The sequence below is a fragment of the Equus caballus genome, chromosome 1 (genome assembly GCF_041296265.1).
Source record: "Equus caballus isolate H_3958 breed thoroughbred chromosome 1, TB-T2T, whole genome shotgun sequence".
In the NCBI taxonomy this organism is placed as follows: domain Eukaryota; kingdom Metazoa; phylum Chordata; class Mammalia; order Perissodactyla; family Equidae; genus Equus; species Equus caballus.
In genome coordinates this window covers 19271753-19295015 of record NC_091684.1, presented here as the reverse complement: position 1 = coordinate 19295015, position 23263 = coordinate 19271753, and the positions used below count along the sequence as shown (strand labels likewise).

General features: G+C 46.9%; 1 long non-coding RNA gene across 1 annotated transcript; it reads left to right on the top strand.

The window, feature by feature from the left end:
* The first annotated feature begins 3925 nt into the window (after window positions 1–3925).
* LOC138923214 (uncharacterized) lies at window positions 3926–23255 on the top strand. Its single transcript, XR_011436527.1, has 4 exons — window positions 3926–4840; window positions 6005–6246; window positions 7463–7591; window positions 21242–23255. It is a non-coding gene; the product is annotated as an uncharacterized lncRNA (long non-coding RNA).
* The last annotated feature ends 8 nt before the right edge of the window (window positions 23256–23263 follow it).

Here is a 23263-nt window from a genome sequence, read left to right as displayed (position 1 = left end):
ACGGCTTTTGGACAGGTCAAAGACGGAATCGGAGAAGTGTTTATGGTGGTGAATCTGCAAGTGGCGTTAGGGTGGAGTGAAGGAAGGGAGATGGGGAGAGCCTGGAGACTGAGAGATTGGGGAGGAGCCACGGCAAGGGCGGTTGGAACGAAAAGGAGAGGGTGGTTGGAGGCCATGACTCTGTGACTCAGAAACTGGTTGGAAAAATGGCCAGTGAAGACTGAGGCATCAGTAGGCCTCTGATTTTGAGGTTTAATAACTGGGAGAATGGAGAAAACATAAAGAAATTGAGGTCTGGCAGGGGTAGTGACTTGTCCAAATTTGTGACCTAGTTAGAGGTTAAGCCAGGCCAGAAACCAGATGCTGTCTTCCCATGTCAGAATGGCCTGAACATGGTGGATGCCAGACATCCGGCGTTCGATGTGAGACGTGGCGGATCCTGGAGCCCACGCCTGAAGGCAGGTCAGCCTGAGGTGAACGTCTGTCAGCTGTGGCTTCTGCCCTCTTTTGCTTATTAGGACACAAGTTGGGCACTGTCCACTGATTAGGTAACAAAGGCAAAAAAAAAAAAAAAAAACTTCTTACTATTTCTTCAAACTTAGTTCTTCACTAGGCAGAGTTGCATGAGCAGAGTGGTGAAAGAGAAAAAGAGGCAAGGGGCTGGCCTGGTGGCGTAGTGGTTAAGTTTGCATGCTCTGCTTTGGTGGCCCAGGGTTGGCGGGTTCAGATCCTGGGCGTGGACCCATACAGTGCTCCTCAAGCCATGTTGTAGCGAAATCCCACATAGAAGAACTAGAAGGACTTACAACTGGGCTATACAACTATGTACTGGGGCTTTGGGGAGAAAAATAAAAAGAGAAAGATTGGCAACAGATGACAGTTCAGGGCCAATCTTCCTCACCAAAAAGCAAAAAAAAAAAAAAAAAAAAAGCACACTGCCTGTATTTAAAGAAAAAGAAAAAGAGGCAAAAAAGGCATGTTTGTCATTTCTAAGGATGGGCCAAACAGTTGTTCCCTTGCGTGGAGAGCCCTCTTTGGTGCTGCAGCCAGAGGTGGTCCCTGATGCTTGACAGCATCTCCTCCCAGGGCCTGCTGGGTGACTGGAGCATGTGGGGCCATCCTCGAAGGCAGTAAATCATTCATTCCATGGGTGGACATCTCCCCACGTGTGTATACTTAGTTCCTTTTTATCTCACGTTTAAATTGTGGTTTCCCTCCCATGATTAGTTTTGCCATATCAAACAGCTTTCACCAGCTTCAAAAATCAAGACCAGTGTATAATAACAAAAATAAGAACAAGAACAAGAAAAAAAAAGGCCCTCACCTGATCTCTCCAGCATTCCACTGGCACGTTGGAAATTGAGAGCCGTGCGTGGTATATTGGCAGCTAACAACCATAGAAATAAAAAATAATTTTTGATCTCAAGGCCTAATATTATTCATATTTTTTCATAGCCTCAAACAACGTCTTCAGATAATTCAGGTAAAGGCAAGCCAGAAACAAAACAGCATCATAAAGGCATTATTATATACAGACACTTTCAGCTATGCTACACGCCTCACAGTGTCTTTGAACCCTGTATGATGAGAGAACTGACTCACACTCCAGGGAATACTCTTGGAGCTGTTTTCACTTCAACAGAGGCTAGTGAAACAAAATTCTTTGGCTTTAGATATGTTCTCAGCGCTGGCTCCACAGAGCGCTATCCCTTCTTCTGTGTTTACCATCCATCAGGACCCCATTTGGGAGGCCATGGGAAGAGCTGTGACATTCCCAGGTGTGCACCCCACCTGCGGGGCAGGGTCCTTAACCTTGGAGCCTTGGAGGGTTGGGCCAGCCCTCTGAGTGGGTGGGGGTTATGGAGCGGAGAACGAAAAGGCTTTCATCAAGAAGAATTTGGCAATGGAGCCTTTCCCAGCCCTTGTTCCTCCCAAAATAACACTGGCCAGCCTCATCAAATTAGATAAGGGCTGGGGACTGGGATGTGCTCACAAAGGACGGAGGGAGCAGAGAGAGCAAGAGGGAACTGTTCTCTTGGGAAATCTCTCACTCCGTATTGAAACTATCTGTTCTCTGGTTTGAAAGTGCCAATAGTGTCTCCGCCAAGGAATGCATTTTTCTCTCCTGCCTCCCTCCCGCGTTTCACTGTTAAAGTTCTTTACACAGAACAGGCTCTTTGGTGTTCTAGTTTTAAGTTCAAGTCTTACATTCCTAACCTAGACTTCCCAGGTGCCAGGACCTGAGCAGTCACTCCTGTCCTCACCACCCACAGCATCGACAACTGTGGCTCTCATCTGGTACCTACTGTATACTTGCTACTGTTGTTAGACTTGGCTGGTGGGATTGCTATACGTCCTGATCTTTAAGTAGATTGCCCGTTCCAGCTGTTAATTTTGCTACCTCTTCTCTTCTCATTTTTCAGCGGCGTGTAACAGTGCCTCACGGGGTAGTCATCTAGTTAACGTTTGGTCCTCTGATCATTCTTCCTCCACTTCAGAAAGAAAGCAAGGACTAAACTCAATGGTACAAGTCCATCTAGACAGAGTCACTGGTATGAAATTAATTCTAGGAGTTTTGACACCCTCTAGTGTTGCAGGCATTTCTAGAAGGCTGAAGACTTAACAGGCCTTGGTTTCTCTAGCTGACATGTTTTTCAAGGTCCAGCTCAGTGCCACTTCCACTGAGAAGCCTTCCATCTTCTCCTGAACCCAAAGTGATGACTGCTCTGAGCTCCTAGTGTCTGTGCCATTCAAAAGGCAGTTAGCCCACACAATCTTGTATTCTAGATTTGCTCACCAGTCCCACTTTAGTTAATAAGCCCCAGGAAGATGAGAGCCGATTCTCACATGATATTCACACATTCATTCCACCATCATCCTTTGTGTGTCAGACACGGCTCCACCATGTCATATGCTAGCAATAACAGTGTGTCCAATGAATTGACCTGATCTGCTTTAGTCTCTGAGAAGCCTGCTGAGGTTTTGTGAAAAAGGAAAACTCCATTTATCTAGAAAGTGTCTGCAAACCCCTGGAAAAGCAAGAGAAACAAGGGCTCTCGGTTTCCATTTCTGCCCCCTCCTGCCCTCCCTGGATCGACTACCGTGTTCTCCCTGCACCGTCAAACGGGCGTTCGGCCTGTGCCTGGCTTTTTCTCCTGGGCAATATATTCCCCAGCCATGGACTCAGTGCATGTCGAGCTAGAACAAGCACTCACTGGAATCTAATTTCACTTCTGTAGAGGTTAATTTATCCTTTTTCAGGCTATGTACTCATTTAAACCAAAATTACCCAGCTACCAGCCTTCTTGATAGCAATTACATCCCACAAAAGCAAACTACTGGGCTTCATGTATTGGTAATAGTCTTTCTTTCTATCGTTTTCCTTAGGGATAAAGTTGAATGGGGAAATTAGTCACATTAAGCCGGAAAAATAGTGAACAAAATACATATTTTATATTTTTAAAAAATATCTTCCTGCTACCAATTATGGTCTTTATTAGAAACAGGTATTTTCACATTACAGGGCTTGTCTTTATATTAAACAGAGCAAACCCAAATGAATAGTTACTTAAGAGGATCTTTTAAATAAATGCTCAAGTCTATTTTAATATCTAATAATAGTGGCTGCCTCAAGTATTCAAATTTTAGCATAACCAGCAGGAAAACTGTTTGATGTTTTAATTATGTCCCTGAAAATGCTGAATGGGTTATAAAAAGCAATTTGAAGAAAATAAAAAAAGGGCTTTTTTTTTTTTATCATTAGTGTTTTGGGAGAAAAGACATTTTCCACATCCCATTAAAAACCTTCCTGCATTGTAAAAATACTATCTGCTGATAAACGAGGCCAAAGAAGCATAGGATTTGCATCTGTTGTGAGTGTTCTCATTTGGGGAGAAAAATCTGGAAAATAAAAAAAGACGGTCTCAGAGGAACTGTGTTCTAAGGAGGGGGAGCCATGGAAATGGAGCATGCCTTGAAAGAAAGAAAGGAAGAAAATCTTTTAATTACATTTAAAATTAGCCAGAACTTTGTGCTCGTCCCAACGAGAGTCCTAGGAGGATTGGAACGTTTCTGCTGAACGGGCTGCCCCGGCCATGGCTGATGTAATCCTTCAAAACCACACCTGGAGGTCTGGACTGGGGAGGAGGCTGTGGGGACATTCCCGGGCTAGATGCTGCTGGCCCCAGGTCATTCTTCTGGGCAGGAATCAGGAAAGCTGTCCCTGAGGGGAGGGAAGCAATGAGAAGGGGAGACATTTCCAAGGAACGGAACCAGATGTACAAGCTGCGGCGAAGTGCGTGGGGCTCAGCAGTGGGTGGACACCGAAAGCGAGAAACGGACGGCTGCATTTCGGGTTAACTCTTTCCTCTCTCAGTAGGTGGAGGCCTGGCCTGATGCTGGCCTGGCTCTCAGAAGACATTAAAGCCTTCTTCCCAATGGCCAGATATGATGTGCCACGAAGAACTCATGGAAATAATTCTCTATGAGGAAATATTGGCCCTTCCCCTGCATTAGCTGCCCTCTGGAGGTCCAGGCAGGGCTCTCAACCTCGGCTGCATTCCCCAGGGGATTCTAATTATTATTATCTTTTTAATGTTCACTTTGCCCAAGCTGTATTCCAGACCAAATGACCAGCATCTTGGGGGTGGAACCCAGGAACCCCTATTTTTTAAAACTCCCCAGAGGATGTGCAGTCAAGTCAGAAAACCAGTGCCAACAAGACCCAAGCTTGAGAATCGTGTGGGCAGCTTGTGAAATGCAGATTCTGACCTGAGACGTTCCTGCCTTTCTGAAGAAGCTCTCAGATGATGCCCACGCTGCTCGCTGGACCACCCTTTGAGTAGGTGACTGCGGTGTTCTGCCATTTGCACTTGCTCTATTTCTGCCTTTTAGACTAAACAATATATATTTTAAGATTTTTTGGGTAATTATTATTTTTATTGCATAACATTGGTTTATAATATTATATAAATTTCAGGTGTACATCATTATATTTTGATTCCTGTGTAGATTATGTCATGCTCACCACCCAAAGACTAATTACAATCCATCACCACACACATGTGCCTAATCACCCCTTTCACCCTCGTCCTTCCCCCCAGCCCCACTGGTAAGCACTAATCCAGTCTCTCTCTCTATGTGATTGTTGTTGTTTTTATCATATACTTTCTCCCTCTGACTTATTTCGCTTAGCATAATACCCTCAAGTTCCATCCATGTTGTCACAAATGGCCAAATTTCATTGTTTCTTATGACTGAGTAGTATTCCATTGTGTATATATACCACATCTTCTTTATCCATTCTTCCTTCGATGGGCACCTAGGTTGCTTCCAAGTCTTGGCTATTGTGAATAAGGCTGCAGTGAACAGAGGGGTGCATATATTTTTATGCATTCATGTTTTCATGTTCTTTGGATAAATACTCAGCAGTGGGATAGCTGGATCCTATGGTAGTTCTATTCTTAATTTTTTGAGGAATCTCCATAGTGTTTTCCATAGTGGCTGCACCAGTTTGCACTCCCATGGGCAGCAAACAATATATATTTTAAATGATTAAGATCCTAAGTGGTTCTCTTTAGAACAGGGCCTTCTAGTCCACTGGTCCATATTTGTAGTGCAGGTGGATCATGATTCTAGGACACATTTTGTTCCATTTGATTATTTAACCAGTTACGGAGCTGGCTTTTCATTGGGTACCAAGAAATGCCACCATACTTATCCTCAAGGATCTTAGTTTTGTCCCTAGTGTCTTCTTTGAAGTGTTTCTTTGTTGTGCTGTTATTCAGAAAAGTAGGTGAGATTTGTTTCATTTATTTATCAACAAATATCGATGAAGTCCCTACCATGCGTAGGCCCTGAGTTGGGAGTGGGGGAATGACCAACTGATTAAGACTCCGTCTTGGGCGTCACAGTCTAGAAGGGTTTGTTCTTTTATGTAACATAGAAGTGTTGCTGATGTGCTTGTCTTCACTTAAGGCCTCCTGTGTCATTCTCACCTCTACAGAGATCTGAAATGCTTAGCCTCTCAATGCCCCTCAACACTTAGCAATTGAACCATGTGAACCCTAGAGATGACGGGAAGGAACCAACCATGTTGCTTTTCTACTGCGTGCCTGACACTGTAAGAGATTTGTAGAATGCCATCTCTTTTAAGTTCTGAAGTGGCCCTGCAAAGTGGGTATTATTATGCCCATTTTACAGATGAAGAAGTATAGAAAGGTTAAGGAATTTATTCAAAGTCTTGTGGTAAGTATCAATATTTAAACACCATTATGTCATTCTAACATTCTTTTTTCATTAAACTAAGCTGTATTCCTGCAGAGAACAGTTGGAGACTGAACATGGTAAATGCTAGAAGGCTTGAGAAATAACTATTGCAGCAATTCTTGCCAACCCTCCTTTTTGCTGATGAGGTCATTGAAAGGCGTTCTCAAAAATATCTGTAGAATGAATAAACAAATGAATTAAAGAAAATCAAGAATTAAACTTGAGAAGACATCACCCTTCCTGGACCCTTGGTCTGGTGAGCCATCTAGATCATGAAAAACTCAAGAGTAAATGATTTATTTAAATAGTTATTATTATGATGTTAATTATCAATACTGTGTCCATCACTATAGCTTCTACGTGCCCAGCACTGTACCATCACTTTATCTACAACACCTAGTTTAATCTTTACTATAATCTTTACATAAAAAATAAGTGAGACTCGGTGAGGTTAACTTGCCCGGTTGCCCAGCTAATAAGTGGCAGAGAGGAGATTCAAGCCTCAGACTTGTATTCTGAAGCCAAAGCGCTTCCCGGGGACCACACTGCTCCAAGTTCAGCTTCTTTAGTGGCCTCCAAGGGTTTTCCCATTGAAGGCATTTGAATACTAGCAGATGCTATTGCCCCCCTGCACATACCCTTGACCCCTGGTGAGGTCACCTGCAGACAGTTCCCAAACACTTTAAGGGCTTTGCAGGTCTCTGGGCCTGAAGCCTTTTCTAGCCTCCCCGGCTGTTTGGCCAGATCAAAGGCAAGCTGGAAGTGCCAGAGAATGAAGGCCCTAGAGGGATCCTCAACCAATGAGGGATGGGAATTGGTGGATAAATACCCCGGCTTCCTTGCCCCTCCCGCAGACAGTTGAGAAACACACTACACAGTCTGGCAGCGTCTGCTGTGAGATGGAGCCCCAGTCACCCACAGAAGTAGTCTGCTCATCGGCACACCATTTATTGGTCTCTCTTCCTTCTCTCTCATGGTGCTTTCTTGGTCTGTCTCTCAAATAAATTGCTTACACCCACATATTTTCCTTAGGGTCTACTTTTGGGAGAGTAGAAAAGAAAGCCACCACCTCCTCAATGACCGGAAGTTAGGGAGCCTGACCATAGTGACGGTGCCCGAGAATCAAAAAATGATTACAACTGAATGTCTTCTTTAATGGAAGAAAGATTTTCCTTCTTTCTCTTTGCTTCTCCAGAGGGAAGACTGACTGGTAAAAAGCTGACATCCAGGTGTCTCACCTCTTTGAAAGGGTGAATGGATTTTCCAGAGTCACATGGCTTCTGCTGAAGTGAGGGTTCCCTGGAGAGCTTTGGCAGATGGCAAGGCAAGTTTACCCACATGCCTTTGCTCCTGGCAGCAATCATATACCATGAACTTCAGTGCCAAGGTAGGCAAGTGCCTGCTGCAGTGCTCTTGAAGTCTTGACGCCGGGAGTGAGATGCTCAGAAGGACCTAAGCGTGAACCTGACTATGCCACCCTCCAGAGCTTGCAGAGAAAATGCTTAATGCCAACTGGTGGGTGGGGGTGGGGAACAGTAGGATGAAGCAGAAAGAATAATTAACAGGGAATTAACAGGTCTGGGTTGAACTGCCAGCTCTAACATTATTCTTTCAGTTAATCCACAATTATTAAGTGCCTACTGTGTGCAGGCTGGGATGACATTCAAAATATTTAGCCATTATTATCCATGTGCTGTGCCAGACATTATTCCTTTAATTATTGGATTATGGGGTGTTCCAAGAGGTCCAGAGGAGGGGGTAGTTTGACTGGGGTACCAGGGGATAATTACCAGTGGATACAGAAGTATTTCAATATTTTTAGAACTGTCCTGGTCATACAAGTGCATAATGACTGAATATATGTCTGGCATCTGGCACTGCACTAGGTGCTGGGAAAGTAACAGTGAAACCGAGCAGACTGTTATTGTGTAGATCTTGTTTAATTTATCACACTAATGAGCATATAATTATAAACTGGAATAAATGTTCTAAAGGAAAGAAGCTTTGCTATGAAAGCATGAAGGATAGGAGTATAGGAGCCTCACCCAGTGTTGGGGGTCAGAGAAGCCTTCCCGGAGGAAGGACACAAGCCAAAACCTGAAAGCGATTTAAGCAAGGAGTGGGACAAGAACTTTTCAGGGAGGGAACAGTATTCTCGAAAAAGCCCTGGGGTGGAAAAGAACATGGTGTACCTGAAGGATGGAAAGAAGGTCAGGGTGGCTTGAATAAGGAGAATGGGGGTGGCAGTGGTTCAAGATGACATCAAGGACACACCCAGGGGTCAGGCCAGGCACAGCTTTGTAGACATCAGGAATTAGGGTTTTATCTCTAGGGCCATTGAGGGGCTTTAAAAAGGGGGAGCAACATGATCAAATTTGGTTTTGAAGCGATCACTCTAGCTGCAGTTTTGAGAATGGTTGGGGTCAGGGGTCAAGGATGGGTGCTTGAGAAGGGTCAGGAGTTGAGCAAGAAGTAATGATTGCCTGCTCTAGGCTAGCGGCAGAGGAAATGGAGAGGACGATGGAGGGGCATAGATTGGGGGTAGATTGGATGGGGGTGGGGGTGGCGCATCTCGAGGGTGTTTTCTCGGTTTCCACTTCCTTCACCTGGAGGATGGTGGGTGGTGCCCTTCACTGGGATCGAAACACTGGAGTGGGATGAGCTCTGTGACCCTGGGAAATCTTGTCCCCTCTCTTGGCCTCAGTTTCCTTATTTGTATACAGAGCGATGGGCTATATGATCTCCCAAAAGCCATTATCCAACCCGTCATTGCTGACATTCACAGACAAGGACAACCTGACCTGCAGTAAAGGCTTTCGTCATCTTCAAAAGGAACTACAGAGATGTGGTTTCTAGGTCATGATTACCTAAAATATTCCAATATAAAAATCCCAGGTCTCCTTCTCCTGTCTCATGGCCTGAGCCAGACACATTAGAGATAGGATTCTTGAGGGACATTCTTTCATTTTTTCCCCAGTGAACTCTACCTTCTGTAGGAGAAAGGAGTAGAAACACAGGGCTTGACACGAGCTGATAATATGACCTCGAAGAGTTGCTTACCCTCTCTGGTTCTCAGTGTTCTTGTTTGTGAAAAGAGGGTGTTGGATCCAGTGGACCCCGAGGTCCTTTCCTGTGCCTGTGTTCCACATTTCTTTCACCTTGTTATCCCATAACGCTGCTCATTTGAGCATTCTAGTGAACTTATAGACTTCTAGGAAGGGCTGGACTATTTTGTGGGGCAGGCTGGGAAATCTCCCAGGATGCTTTGCTGTCAGGTACACCTGATGGGGGAGGGCTGCCCTGGGCCTGGGTCAGAGACATTATTTGTAGGAGGCTGGGCAGGGAGCTACCTGCCCCAGATTTGTGAAGGAACACCTGCTAAATTTTTGGAGGATGTGAGAAAGGGAGCCTGGCCCAGGCTGAATGTGAGGGAGAAAGCAGAGTCGGGTCTGGATTCCCAGGAACCCAGGTGTCCTCTGTCCTCACAGGAGGTGGTGGGGGAGGAGAGGGGACTTTTTTTACCAAAGCCTTGGTACCAAAGGCTCTGGGCTGTGCTGCTGCAGTGCGTTGGCGGGGCCTTTCCCCCTCTTCCTTTTGACCTTATTTAGTGTACAAATCCATTAGCATTGCTTTTTCTTGAGCGTCCAAGATGCTATAGCCTATCACTCAAGTCATTCACATGGCATTTCAGCCTTTAGAAGACAATTGCGTCTTCAGTCAAAGACCTCTTGACAAGAGAAAATGGGGACCCGGGCTGGAATAATGCACCAAGTACTTGGTGTACACCTGCAGAATGCGACTCCGTGTGCCATTACATCCCAAATTGTTGTGCTGAAAGAGTTCTCTTGTTTACATCTCTTTATGCCCCAGCATTTAACCTTGGGGCTCTGCAGGCTCAGTCCCCTCCCCTCATCTTACCGCAGCACTTCTTTCCTTTGTGGCCTTCATTTTATGTAATTATGTTGGGGGCGGTCATCACGCGCATGTTTACTTAGCTGCACAGAGGACGAGAGTTCTGCCCCTGATTCCCTCTGCTCTGGGAACTTGCTTTAGGTCATTTACTCACTCTAATCTTTCCGGTTTCTTCAGAGACTGCATCCCCAAAATGAAAGGGAGAAGAGATGTGCCTGAAAACCTAACAAACAAGAAGGTATTAAAAATGACAATGGAGGGGCTGGCCTGGTGGTATAGTGGTTAAGTTCACGTGCTCTGCTTTGGCGGCCCGGGGTTCATGGGTTCGGATCCTAGGTGCAGACCTACACACGGCTCATCAAGCTATGCTGTGGCGGCATCCCACATAGAAGAACTGGAATGACTTACAACTAGGATATACAGCTATGTACTGGGGCTTTGGGGAGAAAAAAAAAAGAGGAAGGTTAGCAACAGATGTTAGCTCAGGGCTACTCTTCCTCACCCAAAAATGCATACCTTTAAAAAAAAAAGACAACGGTCATGAGCTTATCCCAGAATGCTTGTGTCAGTAATAGTGACACAGACGTGTTAGAAAAGTCGCAGTTGCCGACACAGTGATGATGTCTCGGTGGTTTTCATTCTCTGAGGGTAGGTTTAAAACAAGTTTTTTTCACTACGGAAAATTTCAAACATACACAAAAAGAGAACACTGCTGGTGGGAATGTAAAATGGTGCAGCCGCCTTGGAAAACAGCTTGGCGATTTCTTAGAAACAGTTAAACAGAGAGTTACCGTATGACCCAGCAATTCCACTCATAGGTCTATCCGCCCGAAAATGAAAACATGTGTCCACACAAAAACATGTTTATGAATATTCCTAGCAGCATTATTCATAATAGCCCCAAAGTGGAAATGACCTAAATGTCCACCAACTGATGCATGGGTAAAGAAAATGTGGTCTATCCTTAGAATGGAATATTATTCAGCTGCAAAAAGTAATGAAGTGCTGACACATGCTACAATATGGATGAACCTTGAAAACTTTATGCTAAGTGAAAGAAGCCCGTCACAAAGGGCCTCATGCTGTAGGCCCCCGTTTACATGAAGTGTCCAGAGTAGGCAAATCTATAGAGACAGAAAGCAGCTTGGTGGTTGCCTAGGGCTAAGGTGGGGGTGGGGTGGAATTGGGGGGGTTAGAGCAAAGCTTCTTTTTGAGGTAATGAAAAATATTGTAAGATTGACTGTGGTGAAGGAGGGACAACTCTGAATATACTAAAAGTCATTGAATTGTATACTTTAAGTCGGTGAATTTTGTGATATATAAATTATACCTCAAGAAAACTGTTAAAGAAATAAAAAAGAAGGAAAAAAGCTAGAATAGTATAGTGAAACGTGGGTACCATCTCCCCACTTCAACAATTACTGCCTTGGAGCCAATCTTTTGTCATTCTACATTTTCACCCTTTGCCTCTCAGGCATTAATATCATTTATCTGTGAGTATGGATCTCTAAAAGATAACGGCTCTTAAAAATATAACCTCAACACTATTACCACACCTAAAATTTTAATAATTTCCTAATATCATAAAAAATCCGGTGTTTAGATTTCTACTCGTCTTACATTTTTTATTTTTTTGAGGAAGATTAGCCCTGAGCTAACATCTGCTGCCAATCCTCCTCCTTTTTCTGAGGACGGCTGGCCCTGAGCTAACATCCATGCCCATCTTCCTCTACTTTATATGTGGGACGCCTACCACAGCATGGCATGCCAAGCGGTGCCATGATTGCACCCGGGATCCGAACCGGCGAACCCTGGGCCGCCGAAGCAGAACGTGCGCACTTAACCGCTGCATTGCTGGGCTGGCCCCCACTTGTCTTACATTTTTTACAGTTGTTTGTTTGAATCAGGATTCAGATTAAGTCTACACATTGCAGATGACTGAAATGTTAAGTGTCTTTTATTTTATAAGTTCTCCCTCTGCCTCTCTTTTCTTCCCCTTGAAATTCATCTATTTAAGAAGCCAAGTCATTTGTCCCACAGAGTTTCCCACAGCCTGGACTTTGCTGGTTCCATCCCTGTGGTGTAGTTTAACCCGCTCTTCTGTCCTCTGTGACACTCGTAAATTGCTAGCTCCATCTAGAGCCTTGCTCAGATTCATAGGTGGTGCTGTGTCCTTCTAGCAGGAGGCATGATATATCCGGTTGTCTTGCTCTGTGATTTTAGCAGGTCTCGATCATCAAGGCTTGGATCCATCAGTTCATTAGGGATGATGGGAACTTTTAAAACAATGCACACGATTCCTTCACTGTATACTAAGGGAAGCCCTGCTTCCTTGTCTCACTTCCCTGTACTCCTTAGAAACCTTCCTGTCCTGTGACAGGTTCTGGGTTCTTTGGGAAAGGAACCCAGTGGGCTGGGAGGCACTTCTCGAGCTTCCCCTCCCCCAAAGCACAGCGAGAGGGAATCAGACCGCACTGTGCAGGAAGTGGAATGTCCGAGACGTGCTTTCTGCTGCCCGCTTCCACCCCAGTGGCTCTGCCTCTGGTCTATTTGCTCTTCATCTAGCACACTACACGGTTGCGTGCCTCCATGCTTCTACTCGTGGTGTTCTCTCGCTCTGGGATGTCATTTTTGCCCATCTGCTTTGTTTGTTCATTTATTCACCAAATATTTATTGAACACCTGCTGTGCCCAGCACCATGCCAGGAACTGAAGAGAGGAAAAGAAATAGGAGGCTGTCCCTGCACTCAAGAGGCTCACATCTGTTGGGAGTGGGGGATAGAGAAGTAAACGGATAATTTACTCTAGAAGGACCTCTCATCCTTCAGATCTCGCTCAGTTATCACCGCCTGTGAGCGGTCTTCTTCTTCCTCCCTCCCACTCCTCAAGCAGAGCTAACCACTCTCTTCCCATGTCCCGTCTGCCCAGGCTGCTGATCTGGTGCTTTTCACACCTAGACAGAGTCAGAAGCACGGATGCTTGTGTTGACTGCAAGAGCATGAACTCCACGGAGGGAGCATCTGTGTCCTACTCATATTTGCGTTTCGTTTCTGTAACTCACCAGCTGTGTGATCTGGGGCAAGTTACTTAATTTCTCTGACTTCGATTGCTTCACTGTAATATGGGCTAAGCCTAGCACCTGCTTCAGAGGGCTGTGTGGAGGACTGAAGAGAATCTGCACAGATAGCTTTTAGCTACCTCTGTTTTTATCTCCAGGCTTAGCGCATTGCTTGGCCCTCACTAAGTATTTGCTGAATCACTGCCTGTTTATTAAATGGGATGTAATCTTTACTTTTATGTAATTTACAAATTTAGTAAGCAAGATGAGTGTGAAAAGATAGTTACCAGGGCAACGTGATATCATGAAAGGACTTTGGGTCAGGAGATAGAGAACTCAAAGATGCCAGCTTTAATATTTGTCCTCTAGAACAGTGGTTCTCAGCTTGGGGTGATTGTGTTCCCCGTGACCCAAGGGGACCTTTGGTGTTGTCTGGAGACATTTTGGTTGTCAGAACTGAGGGAGGTGCTACTGGCATCCAGTGGGTGGAGGGATACTGCTAAACATCCTACAGTGCATAGGACAATTCCCTCTGCATCTCTCCCCACCAAGTAAAGAATTATTCAGCCCTAAACGTCAACAGTTCTGAGGTGGGAAACCCTGTTCTTTCCACTCAAAGTATGGTTCACAGAGCATTGGCATTGGCATTACCTGGGAGCTTGTTAAAAATGCAGAATCCTGGACCCCAGCCCAGATCTACTGAACCAGAATCTGCATTTTAGCCAGATCACCATGACGTGACGTGTATGCTCACTAAATTTTGAGAAGTGTTGCTCTAGAGTGGTGCTTCAGTCTTAGACGCCTACTAAAATCAGTTGGAGGAGGTGGTGGTGGTAGAAATCCCAATGCCTTATACTAATTAAATCAGAATTTCTGGGTGGAACCCTGGCATCAGTATTTTTTAAATCTCTCCAGGTGATTCCAGTATGTAGCCAGGACTGAGACTACTGGTCTAGGAGCTCATAGTCTGATGGGGTGGAGCGAATTATCAGTAGATTGCAATGCATAGAGATAGCTGGTTCGCAAAGAACAGAGCTCAGGTGGAGGAAATAAACCATCAATGGGGACCAGTTTGTTGGGAGCTGTGGGAGCCCAGAGGCCCCACTAAGACAGATGTGCCCCTGGGCAAGTTATTCCCCACCTCCAACCCCAACCCCATCCCCAGGTTGTGTCAGTTTCTTTGTCTATTAAGAGAAGATCTTCAAGCTGTCTTCCACCTCAAACCTTCTGAGCGGCCCATATATGGCTTAATGAGGGTTTGATGAATGAGTGAACAAGTGAATGGACGATTTTATACTAAGTGAAAAAAGTGGTATAGACAACAGATGCTCTAGGAGTTCAGGAGCAGGAGTCACTCATCAGTGATAACTTCATGGAGGAAATAGGAGTGTAGTGGAGCTCTGGGGCAAGCCCTCCAACAGAGGAAGAAAGCACATCTGTTTCCTTTTGTTCCTGTTTGGGGAAAGGAGCCCACTTGGGCTCAGTGTCTCCAAGCAGATGCATCAACCCCAAACATCTCCCACTCTGATTTATAATTAACACAGGGCCCTATTTCAGCACAGCTGTAAGTCATTAGCCGTCATTTTTAGAGATCAGCAGGTAGGGGCTACTCCCTCCTTACGGGGTTGGAGGAAAAAAGGTTGGAGAACTTTCTGCAGCCCCTGCTTCCTGGTATTCTTTGCGAAACAGGAGCCCAGTTCCTTCTGTACCCCCTGTATTTTAAAGCTCCTCGCTTCTTAAAGCAGATGATGGTTTTAAACGCTGGAATAAAGGGTTGGGAATGCGTTCAACCTCATCAAACACTTCCCTATCTGATCTCACCATCAGAGCTGTGGATCACGGGCAACATGAAAGGGTTCCATTTGCAGATTGATTTTCAACATGTTTTTTTCTCCCTCAGAATTTTGCCCATCAAGCTAGGTTGAGGAGCAGGATGGGGATGTGGTTGGGTGCTTGGTGCTAGATGGCCCTGTTCCCGGTACTTGGGGAGCTAGAGAGATGGAAAATGTCTCTGCGTTAGGCCTAATTGGGAGATTTTGGCCGGTTTCCCTGGAAAAGCTATACTCTGACAATGAGCTGAGGTGAGAAGACATTTTCTTCTACTGGAGGCCAATGTCTGAAATACTTTTTATATTTGGGGAATTCTCCACTCTGAGTCTTTGGAGGGGAATAGAATTAGGAAAGAGCAGGGCCTGCTGTCTTGGCCCTCTTGGCATCCAGGTCTTGAGCACATGATGCAGTTTCAGTCAATCAGGCTCACATATTTGGGGAAAACCCATTGGAAACTGCTGTGGCAAAGTAATAGCCGCCCACCACTCCTTGCCCTTCTTCCCTCCTTCTTCTCCGTCTCCTGGGCAGCCGAGAGTTGTTCTTTACCTCCAGCTGCCACCTGGCTCCGACCTGGTCTTGCATCCCTTGTCTCAGGGGACCCAAGTCTGGCACAGGACCCAGAGACACCAAAATCTTAAGGTGAGGCAGACAGGGCAGGGATTCAGCCTTGGCAGGGCCTTGCTCACCCTCGCGTGAAGGTTGACTTTTATCCTACAAGCAATGGGAAGCTACTGGAAGGTTTTAAGTGAGAGCGGTTTGTGAGTGCAGATGGGAGATTTTGTGACCAAATCTGAAATTTAAGAACACCACTGGGGGCTGGCCCGGTGGTGTAGTGGTTAAGTTTCCACGCTCCACTTTGGTGGCCTGGAGTTCGCAGGTTCAGATCCCAGGCGCGGACTTAGCACCACTCGTCAAACCATGCTGTGGCGGCATCCCACATAAAATAGAGGAAGATTGGCACAGATGTCAGCGCAGCGACAATCTTCCTCAAACAAAAAGAGGAAGATTGGCAACAGATGTTAGCTCAGGGCCAATCCGCCTCACAAAAAAAAGACCACCACTGGTTTCTGTTGGAGAATGGATGCATGAAAGCAGGAAAGCCAGGGCAGTCATGTGAGTGAGCAGTGAGGCTGTCTGGACCAGGGTAGAGGCAGCTCCAACTTTTAGGTGCCTTTCTTTCATAGTCTGCTTCCAGACTCTTCCTTTAGACTCCCAGCTCCCCCTGCTGCCCCAGGGTGTGCATGTCTATCAGCCACAGGTCTCCTAACCCACAGGCTGGGCCCTCAGGGTTTAGGGGAGGGATTTGAGCTCTGAGCCAGGTAGTGGGGGACAGTAGGGGGGAGGTTTGAGGATGGAGGCCCACCCTGTCCTGGTAATGCAGAAACAAACAAAAAATAACAACTGGCAAAATATTATACTCTTAGAATCCTCAGATCTTCAACTGTGAGGGGCTTTGAGTGTCTCTGAGCCTAGATGCCCAGCGAGGCTTGGCTTTCTCATGCCACATCCCACCAGATGGTTGTTGAGGATCAACGTCTTGGCGACAGGAGCCCTACCTTCTCCCCAGACTGCCAATCTCCTCTTGGGGCAATTTCTGTGGATTTTCTCCTTTCTTTTCTACCCTTCTGTGCTGTCCCCACTATATAGCACTAACCCTTATGTGGCTGCATCTATGGGTCTGGGGGCTAAGTCCTTTTGGTGATGGGGCTGGACCCAGGATGAATCTCACTTTGCATCCATGGACCCTGGGTTAGAGGGAAGCAAGCCCCAGTGTGGGATGAGAATTAGCTGCAGCCCTGCTGCCAGGCCAAGGAGGATGTCAAGTTGCTGGGCACTGTTCTCACCTTCCGAGTGGCCCCTCCTGAGGAGCCCAAGCTCCGCTTCTCCCAGGAGGAAGGACCAACCAGAGTGAGTCTGAAACAGAGGGGAAGGTGGCTGGAAATGACCTTGGGCTGGAGATCCCCCTAGGAAACCATCAGCCTGTCAAATCACCTTCCTCTTTGGCTCAGGCTTTGATCTCTCCCCAAATCCAGGTCAAAGCCAGGCCTCGGGCATCTTTCCCGGAAAGCTGTGGCCCACGCACCTTTGCCCGCATCCCCTAGGCCTCTGGACAGCATTGGGTCGTCCTGGGTCCCAACGCTCCTGCAGCGTGGCGGGGAGCTGCCTGCTGGCACACGGGCCGAGCAATTAAGAAACTGCATTTTTCTCCTCCTCGCTTTCCTAATTGTTATTTTTTTGTCCCTACTTTCAAACCATCCCAGGTTTTCATTTCATCTTGCCCCAGCCCGGTGCGCCTGGCAGAAAAAGCCAGCTTGCTCAGCGGGAGGCAATTTTCCCAGTGTGTCCAGCGATAATTCCAACACAAGTGCTTTGTACATATAATTATAAAACCAGGGGCCAGCAAAGTGCACCTACAGAGCAGAGTCTTCACTGTTCTTGGTTCTGTTTTAATTATTAAGCCTTAAAGCAAAAACTAGGTTTCAAAGAAAACTTTCTGTGCAGTCCTCAATAGAGTTAAAGGAGGAACATTTTAAGCTGATGAGCTGACACTTGTAGAAGCAAATATATTAAATAAATCATGATTCGTTTTGTGGGCAAAGTCTGACTTACATCAACTCTGGAAAAAATGGATCTTAATGAGTGACAGTTGGGTGTTTTCTGTCACTTCCTGAGGTAATGGCCGCAAGCTGACATTGCTCAGTGGGTGTCTCATACTTCTGAACAAAAGTTTTTTGGAGTGAGATAGACAAGGTAGAAATCCCAAGGTGACTGGGAGGAATGCCTAATGAGTGGAAAGACATATTTACTGGCAGTCTGCATGTAAGCTGTGACAGTTGACAGGACTTGATTGTAACAAATATAGTTGATGAAGAAAAGGCTGACAGACCGAGAGAGGGGGCCGCGGTGGGGGGAGCAGGAGTCAAAAGCCCTGCCTTGGCTGAACCCTGGTAATGGTACGTTGGATACAAAGCTTGGAGTCATGAAAGGGAGCCGGGATCCTGCACTGATGTCTAAACACGGAAATATGTCGAGCTTGCAGGAGGTAGTAATAGGTTCAAATTTGTTGACCTTTTTGCCCGTAACTTTAGAAGGTGGTGTTTCTGGTAGCATCTGGGGCCAGAAGACGACCCCAGCTCTAGGGCCCTATGTAAGTTCTGTTGACTATGGGGCCCAGGATACCCGTGTCTGGGGCATGGGAAAGGCTGGGGCACTTAGTTTACGGATGCCTCACCTGGGCAGCTACCGTGACCAAGAGCCACTGGGCTCTGGCCCCTGGGTACCAGTGAGGCTCACATGGAGGTGGGAGGGCGATTGAGCTCTGAACATTCCACAGTCTTCCATTCTTGTGTGCCCCTTACCCGCTTCATTCTACTGCTCCCGCCCCCCTCTACTCAAGGTCTCCTCTGCACCCCACCCCCACCCTCTCCCTAGCACAAAAGCAGTGATTGGCCTCGAAAAGGCAGAGCTGACTGGCATATTAAATGATGACACTTTGTAACTGACTGGTCAGGGCTTCAACAATCGGCTTGCCAATGAGCTCTGCACTTCTTCCCCCAGGCAAATGTCACACTGAAACTAAACAGGATCTTTTTTCATCCTACATGCTGTTTTCTATGCCATGTATTATTTTATAGTTGAAAATAGGCTAACTCTTTAAAATGCACAGAGCTTGCTGTACTTTCATCGTGGGCTCATTTTGGAGGAGAGGCTCACTGGGGAGGGGTGGGGAACAGCAGAAAGAGTGTGTTGAGTGGAGATGAGGGTTTGGCCAACATCTTGACCTTGCCTTTTTTTTTTGTTTTGCATGAATGAATAAATGAAGGTAAGAACCAGAAATCTTTAAAGATTAAAAAGAAATGGATGAAAGTGATTAGAGCGAAAGAGTCTAATGAGCCATGAACCTCATACATCAAGATATGAAGTTGATTTGTCATAATCACCATCTTTCTTATTTTGATTGACCAGGGCAAGTATTCCTTACCTCTGTGATTTGGAAAATGGGATCCATTCCTGTTAATTCCTCAAATCTGAGTAAAGTGTCAGTTTCCTGACTTTGATATTGCCCCAATTAAGTGGAAAACTCTTTCTGATAGCCTTGGCTACCATGACCCACTTTCTCCAGGTTGGTTCTTGTTAACTTGATTCACTGCCTTGGAAGGAGAGCTTGGGTAAGACTAAGGTGAATGGAGTCCTTCCCAGGTCTTGAGATATGGCCTGGCTCAGTGTCAAGGAAGCACATTGACGTTGGCTCAGTGGGTTAGTATTTCCTATTTGGACCAATGACTCCTGAAAATGTCCCTTAGGTGGCTCAGCCACTTGTGGTGGTAAAGGGATGGGGTGTTATGACTCATCCAAACGCTAGGCATTCTTATCCATGGGACAACAATTTTTAGAATATGATTTGGGCTATGAGGCAAGATGGAGTAGAGAGAGCCTTGTAGCTCAAGAAGGAAGATGCATTTGGTTTGAGATAAGGCAGTTACATTTTGGGGGGAGATGAGACACAACTGTTCCTCTCCTCTACCCAGAGGCATGGGTCTATTATTACATAGTTTTAGTTTTCCTTAACTTGAGCAAGTTTCTTTTTCTTTCTGAGCTTCAGCATCCCCATCTGTAGAATAAAGTCATTAGTCTAGATAACCTTGGATGTCTCTTCCTATTCAAAACTTTGTGGATTTGATGACCCACCAAAGCAGGTTCCAGAACCCTCTGCCGGCAAGGCATTTTACTTCAATCAGTTGGTAACATCCTCATGGCCAGCTAATCAGCCTGGGGCTCCAAAGCCAAGAGGCCAGACTCAAAAGAATTTAGGGCTGAGCACCCAACAATACCCCCAAAGCTGAGCCTACCTGGTTTTGTCTTCCCACAACGAAGGGCCACCCAGAGATGTGCTTTCGATGCTGATGGCTGGTGCGCGCAGGCCTGGGAGGCTGGGGGGCGCGAGGGGCAGGACTGGAAGGGGAGGTGTCCAGGAATGGGCGTGGCCTCCCTTTTCTTCCGCAGAGAAGATCTCCACACTGCCTCAAGCTGGAGGCGGAGGGGTTGGGGAGGGCCGGGGCAGCTGTGTTCAGTCCAACTTTTCCTACAACTGGAAAGGGAAAAGTTTTCTCAAGGCTTCTCTGGCTCAGTGATTTTTCTCTTTTCCCCGAAAATGGTTTTCATATGCAGATCCCACCTTCCAAATCCACCACCCGTTGGCTCCATCGCTGGGTGGCGCAGCACCGGCCGGCCCGGGCGAGGCTTGGGGTCTGGCCCCTCCTTAGCAGGTACCTAGCTCTGCAGGGAAGTCTTGAAGCCTTCTCCACATCTCAGCTTTGTGACATGTAAAATGAGGGAAATGGACAAAATCAGTAATTTTTGACTTTTAGTAGCAACTTTTAAAAAGTGACTTTCCGCCCCCCAATAGAACCTTCTCTAGAACCTCAATACAGATACCAGACAGACTTGTAGTGTTTTGATTGGAGGAGGGACCCTGTTGCTCACCTTCTCAACTTCCCTGGCCCCATCAGCTGCTCCAAGGCGTCCTTCCAGGGCCCCCTGCTCACGAGGGACATGACGTGTCTGGACAGCAGCCAAGGCCCCTCAGGCCCAGCCCTCCGGGCTGGGCTGCACCTGACTTCCCTCCCCACCTGCCGGAACTCTGGAGAGGAGAGGAGAGGAGAAGAGAGGAGGGGGAGGGGGAGGGTAGGGCAGGGCAGGCAGGTCTTACTGAATTCGCATGAGCAGCAGGCAGAAAGCCTTTCTCCTGGGGGCTGAGGAGTCTGCCATGGGCCTGAGCACGGTGGGATTTTTTCCTTTCCTTGAAGCCTTAAGTCACTGGCTGAGGAAGGAACCGGATTTCTGCTTTAATCCCAGATAAGCACATTCTAGCCATTCTGGCTGCGAGAGGTGGTCGCCTGCTCCTGAGTGGAGAAGGAACAGCACCTGCTAGGATTAATCCTTGCTCTCCAGGCTTTGTCTTCTCCAGGGAGAGGTGGATGGAGGGCAGGAGCAAGCCTCAGAGGTCTGCACTTGCGGCCTCTCGTCTTCTGAAAACCCTCCATGCTGGGGAGCAGCACCCCTGTTTTGGAGAGCAGAGGGGCTGTGTTGCTGCAACCACAGTTCGAGGGAATGCTGGAAGGAATTCTGGACAAACATGCCTTCCTCTACACTAACAATCTGAATCCTCTTTAGAAACATTGGTGGCTGTGAAGATGGGAGCGAGGCAGCTCTGAAACCTGAGGCTTCACGTGGCTCCTTCCACCGAACGAGAGTGACTCCAGCACGTGGCTCTCGTCACAACGCTGAGAGCTAAACGCTCCCGGAAACTTACCGTGAACCGTGCCCTGTGCCTACGGCTTTACGCAGTTTACCTCACTTAACACCGCAACGCCGCGAGATGCAGCTCTTCTCATTCCTGTTCTACACAGGAGGAAACGGAGGCCTAAGAAGGCTAAGAAAATTGCTCAAGATCACACACCTTGTAAGGAATGGAGCCCAAATTTGAAGCTGGGGTTTTGCAGCTCCTTGGTAATGCCACTTACTGTCTCAGCCACGACGTCTTTGATGCAACCACGGGCTGGGGAGATGGACTGCAATGGATTCCTGTCCTGCTCGGGTACTTGCTGGCTCTGCCACCCTGGGCATGACAATTCCTCCCATCGGGATTGTTCCAGGGACATGGGAGAGACTGAGTGCCCACGTGCAGTGCAGACCAGCCATGCCATGTTAACAGCATGGGGCATCTGGGGCGCTGACTGTGCACCAGGCGTGTCCCAACGGTTCCAGGTACATCGTTTCATCTAAAGCTCACAATGGTTGTATGAATTATTCATTTTATTCCCTTTCTCCTAATGAGAAGAATGAAGCACAGATTGGTTAGGGGATTTGCCTGAGATCACACAGCCAGCAGCAGAAATAGATACGAAGTTGGGCAGTCTGACTGCAGAGCCTGCCTCCCAACCTCTATGCTGTCTGTTGCTTTCTCCTTTTACGTTACGTAATTAGTTCAACACATATCTATGGAGTGTTTATTATGTGTCTAGCACTGTTCTGGGCACTGAGGCTACAGTGGTGAGCAAAAAATCAGATGTGTTTTCCACTCTCTTAGAACTTATATTCCAGGGAGGAGGACATTCCATAATCAAATGTGTATAAATATATAATAAACGTAGAATTGCAAAGGTAGAAAGAGCTATGGAGGAGAAGAGCATGATGCTCTAAGAGCCTGTGATAGGGGACTGGACCTGGTTGGAGAAAGCAGGGAGGACTTCCTGTAGGAAGTGACAATTCGGCTAAGATCCAAGGTATGAGTAGGAATGAGGTAAGTAGTGAGTGGTGTCAGTAGCAGAGATGGGGTGTGTAGGAGCATTCCATGCAGAGGGAACAGCATGTGCAAAGGCCTCTGGCAGGAGAAAATGTGGGAAGGTATACAGAGGATGTGGAAGGCAGAACTGGCTGCATAATTTACAAGGCCTACTGCCAAATGAAAATGTGGACCTTTTGTTAAAAAATTATTAAGAATTTAAAGACAGCGAGAACAGGAACCTTCTGTATGTGGGGCCCTATGTGGTTGCAGAAGTCACGTGCCCATGAAGCCAGTCCTAGCTAAAAAGAGAAGGCTGGGGAGGCAGTCAGGGTAGATGGAAGGGCCCTCCAGGCCAAGTTCAGGATTCTGTCTTTGTTGATCTGTTTTTAGGGTCACTCTGCTGCTGGGTAGGGAAGCATTTGGAAGGGAGCCAGATGGGGGAGCTCTTAGCCAGGGCGTGTGGGGTCGGCAACCTGGGGAGGCCTGAAGGCCTCAGGGCTCTGGTGGGTTCTCCACTCCCCAGGCCTGGCCTGGTTTTCTCTTCTGAGGGAAAGGGGAGTGATGCGCACCCCCTTGATGACCAGACCACGTGGGCAGAGATCCAAGCCTTGGAGCCTTTACATGGACAATCTGCATGGGCCTTGCACAAAGGCTCCACCATCATTGCCCATGACCTCCTGGAGGCTGGGAGATGAGCACGTCCCTCCAACGTCCAAAGCCAAGGGAGTGGGGGCAGGTTGTGTGGGGGAGTCTTTGAAGAGCTTTTTGAAAGGGGGACCCCAGAGCTGAGGACATTGAGAATTGAATCCATGAGTCTTTTGCTGTCGTGTTCAATTTCAATGCGAAATGGCTGCCCCTGTGCATATATATATCTCTATCCAAATAAAGTAAAACCAGCCAGAACTGTC